This window comes from Grammomys surdaster, unplaced genomic scaffold, assembly GCF_004785775.1.
Source record: "Grammomys surdaster isolate TR1022 unplaced genomic scaffold, NIH_TR_1.0 843, whole genome shotgun sequence".
Lineage (NCBI taxonomy): Eukaryota > Metazoa > Chordata > Mammalia > Rodentia > Muridae > Grammomys > Grammomys surdaster.
In genome coordinates this window covers 447615-462347 of record NW_021605262.1, presented here as the reverse complement: position 1 = coordinate 462347, position 14733 = coordinate 447615, and positions in this window count along the sequence as shown.

Sequence of the window (14733 nt, the reverse complement as noted above, 5' to 3'; positions counted from 1 at the left end):
CACTCAGTGGTCTCCAGTCTGCTTTCATATCACAGGATTCTACTACTCTCTCCTCCCAGACATGAGAATCTCTCCTCATTCTCCTAGTCCTCTTTCTAATTTCAAGACACATGCACATGTGAACACACACAGGCACACACATGCACACATGAACACACACACACACACACACACACACACATCCCAAGGATTGACAAGTGAGCTTACGTTAAAGTAAGGTCCTTCTCAAAGAACAGTAACTCAGCAATAGAGTGAAGAGGCAGCCTACAGAATCATAGAGAAACTGTGCCAGGTACATTTCAGACAGAGTTAATTACTAGAATACATAAACAACTGAAAAATGAAAAGTCTTCCAATCAATACATGAGCTAATGATTCGACTGGTTTCCTTCCTTCCTCCTTTCTTTCTTTCTTTCTTTCTTTCTTTCTTTCTTTCTTTCTTTCTTTCCTTTCTTTTTTAATTTTTGTCCTTTCTTTTTGTCCTCTCTTCCTTCCTTCCTTTCTTTCTTTCTTTCTTTCTTTCTTTCTTTCTTTCTTTCTTCTTTCTTCCTTTCTTTCTTTCTTTCTTTCTTTCTTTCTTTCTTTCTGGTTAACATTCTTTCAATAGGTCTGACTTAGTTATCTTGAAACACACATACACAAACACACACATACACAACACACATGTACACATATATAATATTTCTTTCTTATATGTAATTTATTCTCTTGGCAATTTTATTTATGGGATTGAAATTTTGTTTTTTTCAATTTTTAAGTTTTAATGAACATCATTTATCAATAATTTCTTTGATGATGCCTTTGATGCGTTATCTAAAATGCCCTTACCAAACTGTGATGGTTTGACTGAGAATGTCTCTCACAGAGTTATATAGTTTAAATGTGGTATCTACTTAATGGTGCTGTTTGGGGAGGTGGCCGTGACCTTGCTGAAGGAAGCTCACTGTGGGCACTTTGAGATTTCATAGCCTCAGGTCACCTCCAGTTCACCCTCTGCCTTGTGTTTGTGTTTGAAGATCTGATCTTTCAGCTTCCTGATCTGGCTCTCACACCTGCCTGCTGCCATTAAAGAGACCCCCTCTGGAGCCATCAGCCCAAGTAAACTGTTGCCTCCGTAAGGCACTTTTAGACATGACACTTTATCACACCAACAGAAAAGTAAGGAACCTGAATACCCACAGTCATCTACATATTCGTGTCTACTAGCTCTAGAGATCTCTACAGCCCTTTATCTTACATCCAAGGCTGTTGTAAAAGGCCAGGTCTCTATTCTCCTTTTAAAAATGTGTCTAATTGTTGATAATAGTATATTCTCCATGGGATCACCTTTACTCCTTTGTCACACACAAGTTACTAGATGTATGTATGCTTACCCCTGGGCTGTGTGCTATCCCATAGCTCTGACTGTACGTCTTCTGATACCTGTCTGTCCTGATTACAGCTGCTGGTTGTGTTTGATCTTGTGCATCAGTCTCATGTTGGATACATGGGTTTTTTTTTAATTCAGTCTTTAAACATTAGAATCCATTCATACAGGTATAAATTTTTGTTCCTTTAATTTCTTCCTTTCCTCATCTGATTCTTTTCTAGGGTGAAGTCTGTAACTCTGCTTAAAATGAGTTTCAGAAACTGTTGCCAACCTCAAGCAGTTAATTCGAAACCACCAGATAGTTCCAGAAAATGAGTCAAGCATCTGGAATGTTTTTACAGCCATTTAACATTGTTAACAGTATTGGCTTTTAATGAATTGCTTTAGCTGAGCATGGTAGCACACACCTATAATCCCAACATTCGTGAGGCAGAGGCAAGGGGAGAAGAAACTTAAGACCAATGTGGGCGGCATAGTCGATTCTAAATCTCAGCCAACTTGTGGGGTGTGTGTGTGTGTGTGTGTGTGTGTGTATGTGTGTGTGTTGTGTGTTATGTGTATGTGTGGTGGTGGTGGTGGTGGTGGTGGTGGTGGTGTGTGTGTGTGTGTGTGTGTGTGTGATGTGCGTGTACCGTTTTCTTTATTCATTCATCTATTGGCAGCCTCTTAGGCTGGTTCCATAAGTATGTTGTAATAAACATGGACTTGAAGCTTTATTTAGTTTGTTAATTGAATGTCCCTTGGGTTTATTTTAGTTACTAAAAATATCTTTGGTTTACAATCCCTATCAATACGCAACTGTCCTTATGCAGTTAATAAGAGTTAGAGCACACAAGAGATTTAAGCTGAAATGCCCTTCTTGTCTGAACCTAGTTAAATATTTCTGTGAAACAAATCAATTACTTTTCATCAGTCTCCTGAGTAATAATGTTTAGATGAAGATTTTTGACCTTTTGGACCAATTCTCTCTGAAGTGAGCAAGCGTTGAATTAGAAACTCTAATAGTTTTACAAGCAATCTTCATTATTTTGCTTACTTTCTGATTCATAGAAAAAAATGCACTCAGATATTATGCTTCAGAGAATCTAAAAGGATAGTTAGCACAGCATCATTTGTTAACCAATATTTCCTCATTGTGTAATGAAAACCAATTTATAGACAATGTCAGGAGCTGCTTCCTGCTCCACCCGAGAGTCATAGAGTGGTAGAAGGGGTAAAAACTGGCTAACATGGTCTTTCCCTGAGAAACAAAATGCAAGTACAACAACCAAATTTCATTGAGAAGCTGTCAGAGAGCAGGCCTGACACATGGGGTATCTATCCATGTGACAAGCCCTGAGACTAAAGTCACTGTGATTCTAAGACAACAGTTAACTTAGGAACTCTTATCATACAACCAGAGTGTCCGTCTTGCCTTCAAAATCATGTTCAAAGCTTGACTTAGCAAAGAAATAAGACTTGACAGCTCTCCAAATGGAGTTTGTAGACAGAAGAGAAGACAAGAATGAAGCTTGAAGCATGCCTTCTACATTCAAGACACCAGTGTGGTTAGAAGGAAGGTAGCCAGGAGAGGAGGTGACAGAAGAGGAGTCTGGGTAGTTGTGTGCTGTGTTCAATAACAAGCTGCAGGATGGGAGATCTGGCTCTGAGCCAAGGAAACAAACAGGGTAGTCTTTCAACAGGAGATCAATGTGCCATGGGAGACAGACTACACATACTGTATGCTCACCGCCTTGGTGTATCAGCGGCGCAGGTGTGGTTGCTACGGACTTTGGAAGCTAAAACTCTGTGCATGAGTCAGGAATCACTGTCAAAGGCCGATTGCTATAAATAGCTCCAGAGCAAAATGTGAGAATGATCACCAGGACTATTGGGAGGTGTCTTTGTTCTCCATCAAAAGGCAGCTGCATAATTACCATTGCAGAGTATTTCCTAGAGTGGAGGTGGTGCTATGTGGATGAGTTGGGGAACACAGAGAGATCCTTGTTCTGGTTCTTGGGAAGGCCATGAGGAAAGAGTTCAGCTCCTATACACTTCCTGCCCTGTCTTCAATGAGTCAGAGGACAGTACAAAGGACTGAAAAACACCTTTTCTGGACTCATACAACCATTGAAATTATTGGTCACCTCAGCTCGTAGCTACCTGTTCACATAATAAATAAATAAATAAATAAATAAATAAATAAATATAACAGTCCTGTCAATAATCAAGAGTCAGGGAAGATTCCCTAGATGTCCTTTCCTTTACTTCTGTACCAGTAGATTTTGTCATGGGATGGCATTGCCTTCAGTTGTGTACCCATGGTTGAGTCCACGGACCTCCAAAGGATTGCTCTAAACCCATGCTCATACGGCTGGTCCTAACTGTGTTAGTGGGTCACAGAAAAATGTCAATAGGCATAAACATGAGATTGACGGTGTATAGACTAGATGCACAGCCAAAAGTGGTATGGAATGGGAAGGAAAAGTGGGCTCTACACATGGTCTACATATTCAAAATTGTAAAATTAAACTAAAAAAAATTTTTTTGGAAAGTTGGAGACAGACTTGTCAGCTGCTGCTAGCTAACCAGTGCAACAAAAGAAAGGGCTGAGGTATGGAACTGTCTTCCATTGTACTAGGAACAGCAGAGTTGCCTCTATGTATGTGCTAGGGGGCCACAAAGCCACAAAAGGATCTCTTGCAGGAGGATCTAATTGAGGACTGCCTGAGAGACCAAGGATTGCTGACACAAACAATGCCAACCAATCAGGAATTGCTATTTAGAAGAGCTGCTTTCCTGGGACCAATTGGGGCACAGGTGGAGGGTATTAAAGGAGCTTGCAGCAGCATTCAGATGGGCTTGCTGTGACTTTTCTTACCTGCTCCCAGAGTCTGCGTCATTGACTCTGAGCCACCTCCAACCCCCGTGGCAGGTAGGGTAGGACAGTGAGTAGTTCAGAGCACAGACAACACTCTATGATGAAAATCTCCTTCCAACTCTTGATCTAGTAAAGTATTTCCTTAAGTAATCAACATGTGGCTGCTGAAAGTCAGAGAATCACCCTACTCCAGGAATGAGTTGCTGGGAGTTGAGCCAGTCTCAAATGCTCATCCCTACACACATGGATTAAGTTAATTCATCAGGTTGATGAATTTATGAATATGTTTAAACACACACACGCACACATACACATATATGTATGTAACAAAAATAATTACTGAATAAGAGCTCATGAATTCTGAGAAGGATTGAGGGGTGAAGGAGTTAAAATAAGCAGAGAGAAGAGAGTTGGGTGAATACAGCACTTGCATATAAAAAAATTAAATAAAATGTTTTTTAAAGTTCATGAAACAGCCCAGATCCATTCTGGCATCTTAAATGCTCTTCACCAGAACTGTATTCTTACGTTTCAACATTTTCTTTCTTCCTAGAATATGTCTGTCATCAGAGTTGAACTTTACATTCTTGGGACCTACTGCTGTCCAGAGGTGCATTATGGAGCTCTGAATACAGCTGCCCCAAACTCTTAGCCCTCCCTGAAGAAATTCTGTTTTCCAGCAGTAGAAAGGGGTTCTTGGAGTCTTAAAGCATATATGGAGACTTTTCGGCAAAAGCAAAACATGAATGCCCCTACTTCTCCTCAAAGCACAGAAGTTATCTTTAGGGTGCCCTGTAACCCTGTCACCTTGCCCCTGCTTATAGGAGAAGCGACTTCAAACACACTTCTCTGTGCTTGTAGCTTCTACTAACTCAGCAGTGAGGCAAGAATTTATAATAAAAACAGTGGCCATGGTTAAATGCATTCATTTCTAATATTTCTATATTAGTTATAAAGATGCTATGTGTTTCAATTAATAGATACAAATTTAATAAATCAGCAAATGACTTCACAAGCAAAGGCACAGCAATGCAGCAGGCTGTCCCCTTTCCTGTGGTCCCTTCAGTGGGACTTTAGTACACTTGATCTTAGCCAAAGGTCAATAAGTGGTATATAAAAGGTGTCACTACAGACACCTGCATTGAGGCTCTTAGGACTCAGCGGAAAGATATGTTGAGGCAGTCTTGGTTGTCAGCATCATGGGGATTGCAATAATACTCCCAATACAAGCTATGTGCTCTTCTGCTTTCCTAGCCTCTGATGGGGCTCAAAAAGCGATCTCTCAAACATTTGCTTCTTCCAACTTAAAACAGAGAGCACTTGAGAACAGCATCTGCAGAGGAAGGTTGCTAGAAAGTTCCTCCATCTACACAGAAGCTGGACCTGGCAAATAGGGATGCACTTGCCTTCAATATTCCTACTGACATGTCAATCAAGCAGGAGGAGGTGCCTTATATCACAGAGGAAAAAAAAAAAAGAAAAACAGACTCCACTTCTGTGTCGTAGAGAAGCTCTGGCCAGGACACTGATCTTTGCATTCATTTTCCAACAGACATGCGATGTGCCTTGAGGCTGTTTACATCTTCACTGTTAGCTCCCCTACCAAGAGGGTATTTCTCAACCACTGGCCCTTCCTGGAGTGCTATGTGTTGTGTAGCTCTTGAACACTATACATTAATGAACTTAAGTGTCTGTTTCTCCTGCCATACTCTGGCTGTTGTCTGTCTGTCTCAGTGGAATGCAGTTACTAAACCTTCAGAGGGGGACTATGATGCTGTCTCCATAGTGAAGAATGCATGTAGTGGGGGTGGATTGTTACATAAACACACTGTAGGCACCCAGCCCGTCCCTTCTGACACTGAAGTATTCACACTGCTGACCACGCCTTAGAATTGGTGAAACAAAGAGGAAAGATTATGAAATATATTTATTATCTTAATAGGGCTGGGTAGTTTAATGATAATAACAATAATACAAGCATCTCATTCTTACTTTGTTTGTAAAAATTGAGAGTACAGCGTAATGCATAAAATGTCCAGACTTAAGAGCTGGAGATATGGATCATCCTTGCTGCTCATCCCCAGGACAAGAATTTGGATCTAGCTCAAAACTGTTAATATCAACTCTAGGGAATCTGATGCCCTCTTCTAGACTTCCTAGCTTAGACACAGGTTGCATACCTATAAATAGACGAATAAAATCTAAAATGACAGTAGAAAAAATAAACCAAAGCTAAGCATTAAATAGTGCAATTATTTCCTGTGAAGGCTTCCCACTAACTTTCTAAGATCAGAAAGAAAAATTATAAGCATCATGGACAGACATCATTGACATATTAGCTAATTGGAAATAAACATTAAAAAGATCAGTGTTCTATTTTCAAAGTCAAGAGAAGAGCCAGTGGCAAAATATCACACAAATCCATAACCAAATTCTTTTTGGCAGAAAAGAATTATGCTTCAACAGGAAGTAATACAAATGGCATATTCACTGGTGCACTGTCTCATGCACCAACCACCCTGGACTCTTCTGTTACCCTCATGACATAACTAACTAAATTCTCGTGATGTCCTTGGGTTAGTAGGTGGGGTTGAGCAGCAAGAACACATAAGTTATTTTATAGCTAGTCTTCAGATTCTGTGTTCAGATGTAACCTCATTAAATTATTATACACACTAGGCTAAAAACTTCATATTCACAAATTTAGTAAATTCTCTGTTCTCAAGTTCCTTTTTATAAAATATTCTGATAATATTTAAAACATGACCTATGTTAAAACTGGGAAAAGGTGCTAGATGTGTATTTTCAGAGATCTGAGAAAAATGTGAGGTTGGCTTTTGAGAAAGAAATAATAATGATATGGGCGTGGCTGTGAACTTTTCAAGGAATTGAGGGAATTAGAACCAACTGTGATGGGCGAATGATCACTTCCCAAGTTGCCTACACTCTAGTCCCAGCATCCAAGAGTGTCACTTTACGTGGAACTTCAGAGAGAGGATCCAGTTCAAAATTTTCATGAAAATTTCAGGTCAGAATTGCCAGGAAGGGAAAGATCATCACAGGTCTTCGTGATGAGGAGAGGCAGAATTATCAAAAGGAGGAGCTGTTTTTGAAGATGGAAGACAGCAAGCACCTCCAGAAGATGAAACAAGGGAATTAGTACCCCCCTGTATACCACAGATCCCACAGATCTTTCCAAAGGCATGCAGTGTTGTCAATACCTTGATCCAAACCCAGGGCAAGATGGAAGCTCCAGAGTTTGGAATAATGAATTTATGCTGCTTTGAATTCTAATCTTGTACATTTCTTAAAATAGTCATGGGAGATGAAATTGTATGTATAGTAGTATTTATTATACATAATATAACCAGAACGTGCAAAAGTTAGAAGAAATAAGTTATTGTCTGACTACCAGTGTCAAACAAAGAAATTTGAATTCCAGTGAATAGCAAAGAAAGGGACTTCTTCAGAAATTTCTACATGATGTAGACCAATGTCCTAAGTCTCATTTTAGATGATGCAATGGTCTTGTCAACTTGACAGAACCTAGAGTCTCCTGGGAAGAGGAGCCTCTGCATAATTGTAAGGAATAATCTTGACTACTTTAGTTGATGTGGAAAGCCCCGTCCACAGTGGGTGGCGTCATACCATAGGCTAAGTTTTCAACTGAATGGAAAGGAGAGCAGGGGCTCAGCACAGGCATTTATGAATTTTTTTTGCCTCAGCATTTTGCTTATGGAATTTTGTGACCGGCTATTTTAAACTCATGTCACTAGAAAGCCTCATCAATGATGGGCTGTAATCTGGACCTGTGAACTAGAAAAGAAAGTACTTTCTGCCCTACATTGATTTTTTGTTGTAGTATTTTACCATAGCAACAAGGAATCTAAGACAGATGGAATATCACTCATAGGGTGAGACCATGCTGTTGTGGGGACACTGAAGGAACAAATGAGTGTCAGTGTCATTCAGGTGAGCAGACCTAGGTTGCTCACATGTTCTCAGAATTATTCTTCAATTGACAGGACAATGTTTCTTCTTGTCACTCACTTCCTCCCCTCAGACCATTCATTCCTCTATATCCAAGACAACCAAAGTTCTATCCTGTTTCTGGTTATCACACTGGGGGTAAGCTTCATATAGAAGTCAATACGTCTCATTGGTCATGCTTTTTTGTCTCATCAGGAAAGATCTTTGCTCTGCTGTTGAATAGTTAATAATATAGAAGAAAAATCAGGAGCTAAGTATCTGTCCTGGGAGCCCCGGGTGGTAGAAAATGAAGCTAGCATCAAAGACAAAAGAACTAAGAGAGAAAGCGGGACTTAGAAGAGCCTACTGATAGTGTCTGCATCCTGAATTTTGTTATTGGTTTTTGCATTATAGGAGCCAAACATCTATTTGGGCCAGAGACTATAGTAGATATTTTCTTTTTGATAGAACATTTGTTCTAGACCACAAATCTTTCTCAAAACCAAACTTGGATTCTTAATGAGCACAATTCTCTGCTCTAACCAAGGCAATGTACCGAAACAGTACTCTATCCAAGCAGTGTGTGCACTCCTTTCCTTTGGAAATATTAGGACACTGAAATTAGTTTGCATAAGAGGCCTTTCTGACAGTCAGTATCCATGAGTTTGCTTCAGAATCAACTACAACGTATTTTACTCCATATACTTATAACACAATAGTCATTTGCTGGTAAATCAATAACCATGACAGTTTTCTTTTAAAGTAAAACAGGGGTGACCAGTGGATCACTAAAGAAAAGAAGTTGTTTTCCTATAAACACTTCCTCTTTACTCAGGGCTTATAACATGGAACAGATTTGTCAGATGGAAAAGAAAGTTTTGAATATAGTAAAACACAAACCGGTAAGTCATAATAAATACAACATTCAGTAGAACAAAACAGAATAGCAAATTCGTGTAAAGCCTGTAACATCCATGATCTGGTTCTCGGGTAATTTCTCCAAGAGTGAATGTGGCATGTTGTATACACAGCACACCATGGTTCGAGGTCACACACACAGCTGGGACTCTGGCCTTCTGAGCACCAATCTGAAAACACTTGTGTCCTGGTAGTTCCACTCAGGAAGTTCTTTTAAAATTCAGTTGAGTTTGAACATTATTGCCAATGCAACTATTGTTGACATGGATATTTAACAAACCTACCATAACCCTATTTTTGTTTTGTTTTTTCTGTCCAGTTCTCATTCATTCTACACAAAATATACCACCCCTTTCCTGACTTCTTTCTTGTTTCCTATGAAAGATTTCAAGAATCTGTTCTTGCTGTCTCAAACTCTACAGCAAAGGGTCAAGGATGAAGTTCCGTGGTAGAGTACTGAGCTAGTGTGCCCAACTCCACATGACTCATCCCTATCACTGGGGGAAAAAAGAATTCCTAAATACTGGAGTGCAGGCTGTGTAGATTTTAAAATTTATACAGGAAGTTTAATTTAGGAAGGCTTCAGAACCCAGGGCAGATTTCTACCAAGTGTACTGCAGATGGTTCATACATCTAAATTTATTATTTAATTATGAATGGACTTAAATGTCACAAGCTTCCATCATTTTACCTGAAGAGTAAGTCATCAATGACTGTTCTACCAAATGTCCACTTTTCATGCTTAGCTTCTCATAAGTGAGAAAAGACTATGGAACTTCATTGTATTTACATATTAACTTAACTTGAGGTAGTATTTTAAAAGGAAGAGAGAGACCATGAGTTTGCACAGAGTGTAGTGGGATGATCGTGTGGCCACTACATGAGGGATTTGGTTTCTACAGAGCGAGGCTAAAAAAGGAACACTGTCCCTTCTGAACAAAATGCTAGCTGGTTAAGTAGGGCCGAGAGTAAGACACATAGGAGTTGGTGAGAGTTGATTAACATCTTGGATTCTTTTCCTGGCAGGAGTTAGAATATTTTACACAAGAGACTACAGTCTCTTGTCTGATTACACTGAGGAGAACAAAGTCATTAAAAGTAATCACCATGTTAATAGATGAGAGATTGAAGATTCTGAGGGTTGGGTAAGTCCATCTTCCTGTCACACAAGGTGGTTTGGTGTCTGCTTGTAGGCTTCCAAATGAATATGAATTGGTAATCAGCATGTTTCATATTCATGATGCAATCAAAATGCATATTTGATTGAATGCCTCATTTAATAAAGCAACAAAATATTCATAAGTGTTGTGGGGAGGGTAAGAAGAGCTTGCATTTTATAATTTCTGTTGAGATATAATTACATATAGTAAGATGTTTAGAACCTGAGTTTGCTCTACCATGAGTTTCTTAGAATGTATATACCATGAAACCAGTATCAAGTGAAGCATAGAGAATTGCTGCCGACTTTCAAACCCTCATATTTCTTAGTAGATCCCCTCCCTAAATTCAGAGTTTTGTCACATAGAGAAACTTTTCTGCTCTTGAGCTTCATAAATATGCTGCATACCCTTTATGCTCATCCATATTACAAGTATTCTAGGTCATTTCTTCCTGGTACTTAGGAAAATGTCATTGGTTGAACATAATGTCATTCACTTTTTCTCTGTGTTGATTAATATTTAGATCATTAATATTATTTGTTAATATGAATGAAGTAGCAAAAAAAATATTATGGTTTGTGTTGTGGCATGCCCTGGTGCTATTTGTACTCTGATGTCAATTCTGTTTCCTCAAGAGGGGCTGTCCAGAGGAGAAGGGGATCACTCAGGTGATTTTATGTGAATCTTCTCCCCATTTTAACTGGTCACGTAAAGGCTAGAGCCTGTGATTGGGCAGTGGAAGGGAAAGGTGGGGCTAGAGGTTTTAGAGAGTGGAGGAAGAGAGGAAGACAGAGGAAGATGGAGGAAGAGGAGAGGAAATGAAGATGGAACAGAATCACATGGCCCAGAGAAGCCACAAGTAACAAAGGATCTCATAGCTGAGAAACAGAGTAGTGTAGTGGTAAATCTGACCAATCTAAGCGTTCAGCTTATAAATATTATAACTAAGTTGTGTGGTTTTGCACAGGCTTATTGAGGTTGGAGATTTACCACAATGGATATGCATATTTTTATCATTTATGATACAGAAATACCATAAAGTCCATGATTGCTAGATCATGAGGTAGCTCTTTGTCTAGTGTTGTGATGATTAATTTTATTTGTCATTTGTATACAATCTACAATTACCTAAGAAGGGAGTTCCAATGAAGGATTGTCTAGGTCAGGTTGGCCTTCTGGAATGTTTGCAGGGTGTTCTCTTGATTTGTTAATGAAAATGGGGAGAGGTGGCTCACTGTGGATGGAAGCACTCCCTAGGCTTGAATTCTGAACTGCAGAAGAATGGAGAACAGGAGACGGATAGTAAACACACACGTATCTTCCCTCTCTGCTCTCAACTGTGAATGTGACTAAACACTTGAAAGTCCTGCTGTCTCAATATCTGTGCCATGGTAGACTCTAAACTGGAGCTCACAGCTAAAATAAAGCCTTTCTTCCCTAAGTTGCTTTTGTCAGGGTGTTTTATGATAGAAACAGAAATAGAACTTGAACAAATACTATCAGCAACTACTGCCCGGACAGGTTTTTTTTGTTGTTGTTGACTTGGTTTTTTTTTGTTTTTTAGAGATCGTATCATTTCACATGACCTGAACAAGCATGAGCTACCCTCCCAAGCTCCTTCTCTACATCATTTTAGGTTGGTATATGCTTATGTACTCCACCTGTATACTTGACCCATCTAGGGGCTTTTTATATAGTAGTATCTCATCCTGGGTTTGCATTGTACTTTCTTCATAACTTTCAGTGTCAATTGCTTTACTCAACTCTTTGATCACGTCATTTTCTTTTCTGAAGAAATTCTTGACACTTTAAAATTGGTTGGTTATTTTCTTTTTCATCTGTAAAGTTCTGCAGAGAATTTGGTCTTAAATCTTTGGTTATTTACATATCATAATATGTATTATAATATATTAATAATAATAATAACCTGATCTGTGATTTGTACTTTTATTTATTGTCAGTCTTTAAAGAATAGATGGTTTCAATTGTAATGAAACCCAGTGTTTCTTTTCTGGCATTAACAAATGTTACAGTTAGTGCCTTTGTAATCTCTCTAAGAAATATTGAAAAACTTCAGTTATAAAAAATATTGCCTCAGAGGCTTTGGGGAAAGTTTTATAATGAAAGTTTTTTAAATTCCATCTGTTCTCCGTCGTCTTCTGTCTGTTTTCATGTTAGGGATAGAGCATGGTTCAGGTTGAACAGATAACCAGTCGAGCCTGATCCTTTGCTAGAGGACTCTCTGTTCCCCACTGAGCTGCAAGGGAACGTTTGTTTGAATTTATTTCCCCTCGCACCGAAAGCTCTGTCTGCAGACTACTCAGTTCTGCTACCTGCCCACCCTGAAGGCAGAAACATGCTGTCTTGGTTACAGAGGAGCTTACGATCTTGGTAGATTGTATTTTGTTGATTTTGTGGTTATTAAAAAAAATGATGGATTTCACCGTGATGATTACACACACACACACACACACACACACACACACACACACACACACACACACTTTTTCATTTTTACCATCATACTGTCTTCTCCTGTCCCCTTTCCCCTACCCTCTGGCTAGATCCCTTCTCTCTTCAAATGGTCCCTTCTGCTCCATGTCTCATAAGGTCTATTTCCCCACATTCTCCCATTCCTTCTTGCTTTAGCCTTCTTCCTACCCTCTTGCAGTACCTTACCTACTTTTGTGTTACAGACATACATACAAACAAACACACACACAAACACACACACTTCATTATAAATTCCACATCTGAGAGAAACATGCAGTATTTGTCTAAGACCAGGTTACTTTGCCTAACATGATAATCTCTAGCTCTGTTTTCCTGAAAACACCATGATTTCGATTTCTTCCAGAGCTGATGAAAATCCCATTGTATACATGGGACACACTCTTTTACAGCATAAGAAGGTTTGAGTAGCCCTTAGACTGAGAAGTAGACTTCCCACACATAGGTTCTTCTACAAGTCCATCTTTGGTTTTCTAAGTTACTTACCTTTCTATGTCAGTTTTGGGACCACTTTTTGCAACTATATAGGCAAATGCCTGCTGAGTTTGCCAAGATATTCTCTCTCTCTCTCTCTCTCTCTCTCTCTCTCTCTCTCTCTCTCTCTCTCTCTCCCTCCCTCCCTCCCCCCCTCCCTCTCTCTCTCTCTCTCTCTCTCTCTCTCTCTCTCTCCTTGCCCTCCAAGCACTGACCTTAAATTTTAGGTTAAAGCAACAGCTTTCAGTGCACGGTATGCAGAGACAAGCAGAGCTTCCAAACTTTCCCCAAGGGTCCTGAGCACTGTCTGCCCTTTATGTCTCTTCCACAGGCTTGTCATCGCCATGGTTTCAGGTTTCAGGTCACAATTAACCTTTAAGGGGCTACTACTGCCCTTCAAGTTCTGGTTATGTAACAAAGAGGGTTACTCACAATTACCTGAGCAGATTACCAAAGCCCTACCCCCTTTCCAGCTAGGTGTGTCTAAGGCCTGCTCTGTGCAGGCCATCTGCAGACATCCACAGCAGCAGACAGGACACAAAAGCAAATAGGAGAATACACCGTTCCGTCAGCTCTGCCATTAGCTGGGTCTGTAAAATTTTAAAATAATGCCTCTCTTCTGACTTAATTATTTTCAGGGAGCAAGTAAGAAAAAAATATCTTCTTTAAAAATGTATGGCTTAATGTTATGTCTAAGACATGTTTTTGAAATGTTTCATTTTCATTCAAGTTATGACAGAGATAACATCTGCACACCCGCCAGTGCTCATGTTCTTTCTCATGCTTCCTGATAACTTGTTCACATTCTAAGGCGTGATTTTTCAGAAGCTTCCTTGTGTCTCAATTTTTTGATGAGGGGCACTATATCTCAGCATGAAGACACAATCCGCTCTTTGGACCTTTCTTTGTTCTTTATTTTTTTATTTAGCACATATTTCTTGTCCATACAATCATCTTTGAGACTGTGCTCCCAGTTCTTGAGCCATCTTAAATTCAGTTCAGGGTAACTTTTTGATATAACTGCATAAATAAAACCAGATGTGTTCATTTTCTTTTTGGAAAGACTGAGTGATACCTGATTCAATGCATACATACTAAAATCGCTCAGACGTTTCAAGGAAAATCTGTACTCTCACATCAATCATCCTTCCACCCAACAAAGTAAAAGCAGTGACAAAGTATGCTTGGTAAATTCACTTATCCAGCAAACGTTTACCAAGTGATTGACAGAATTTGTCTGAAGATTGTACCTGTGTCCAACAAAATAAATATACCATCCTTCCTAAGAAACATTTCTTTTTTGATACATAGCCTATTTGGAAGAAGTAAACATGAAAGTATATTATGATGCTTTCACTAGGAATGACCCCAGAGACTCATGTGTGTGAATGCTTGGCCGATAGGGAGTGGCACTATTAGGAGGTATGACCTTGTTGGAGGAACTGTGTCACTGTGGGTGCAAGCTTTGAGGT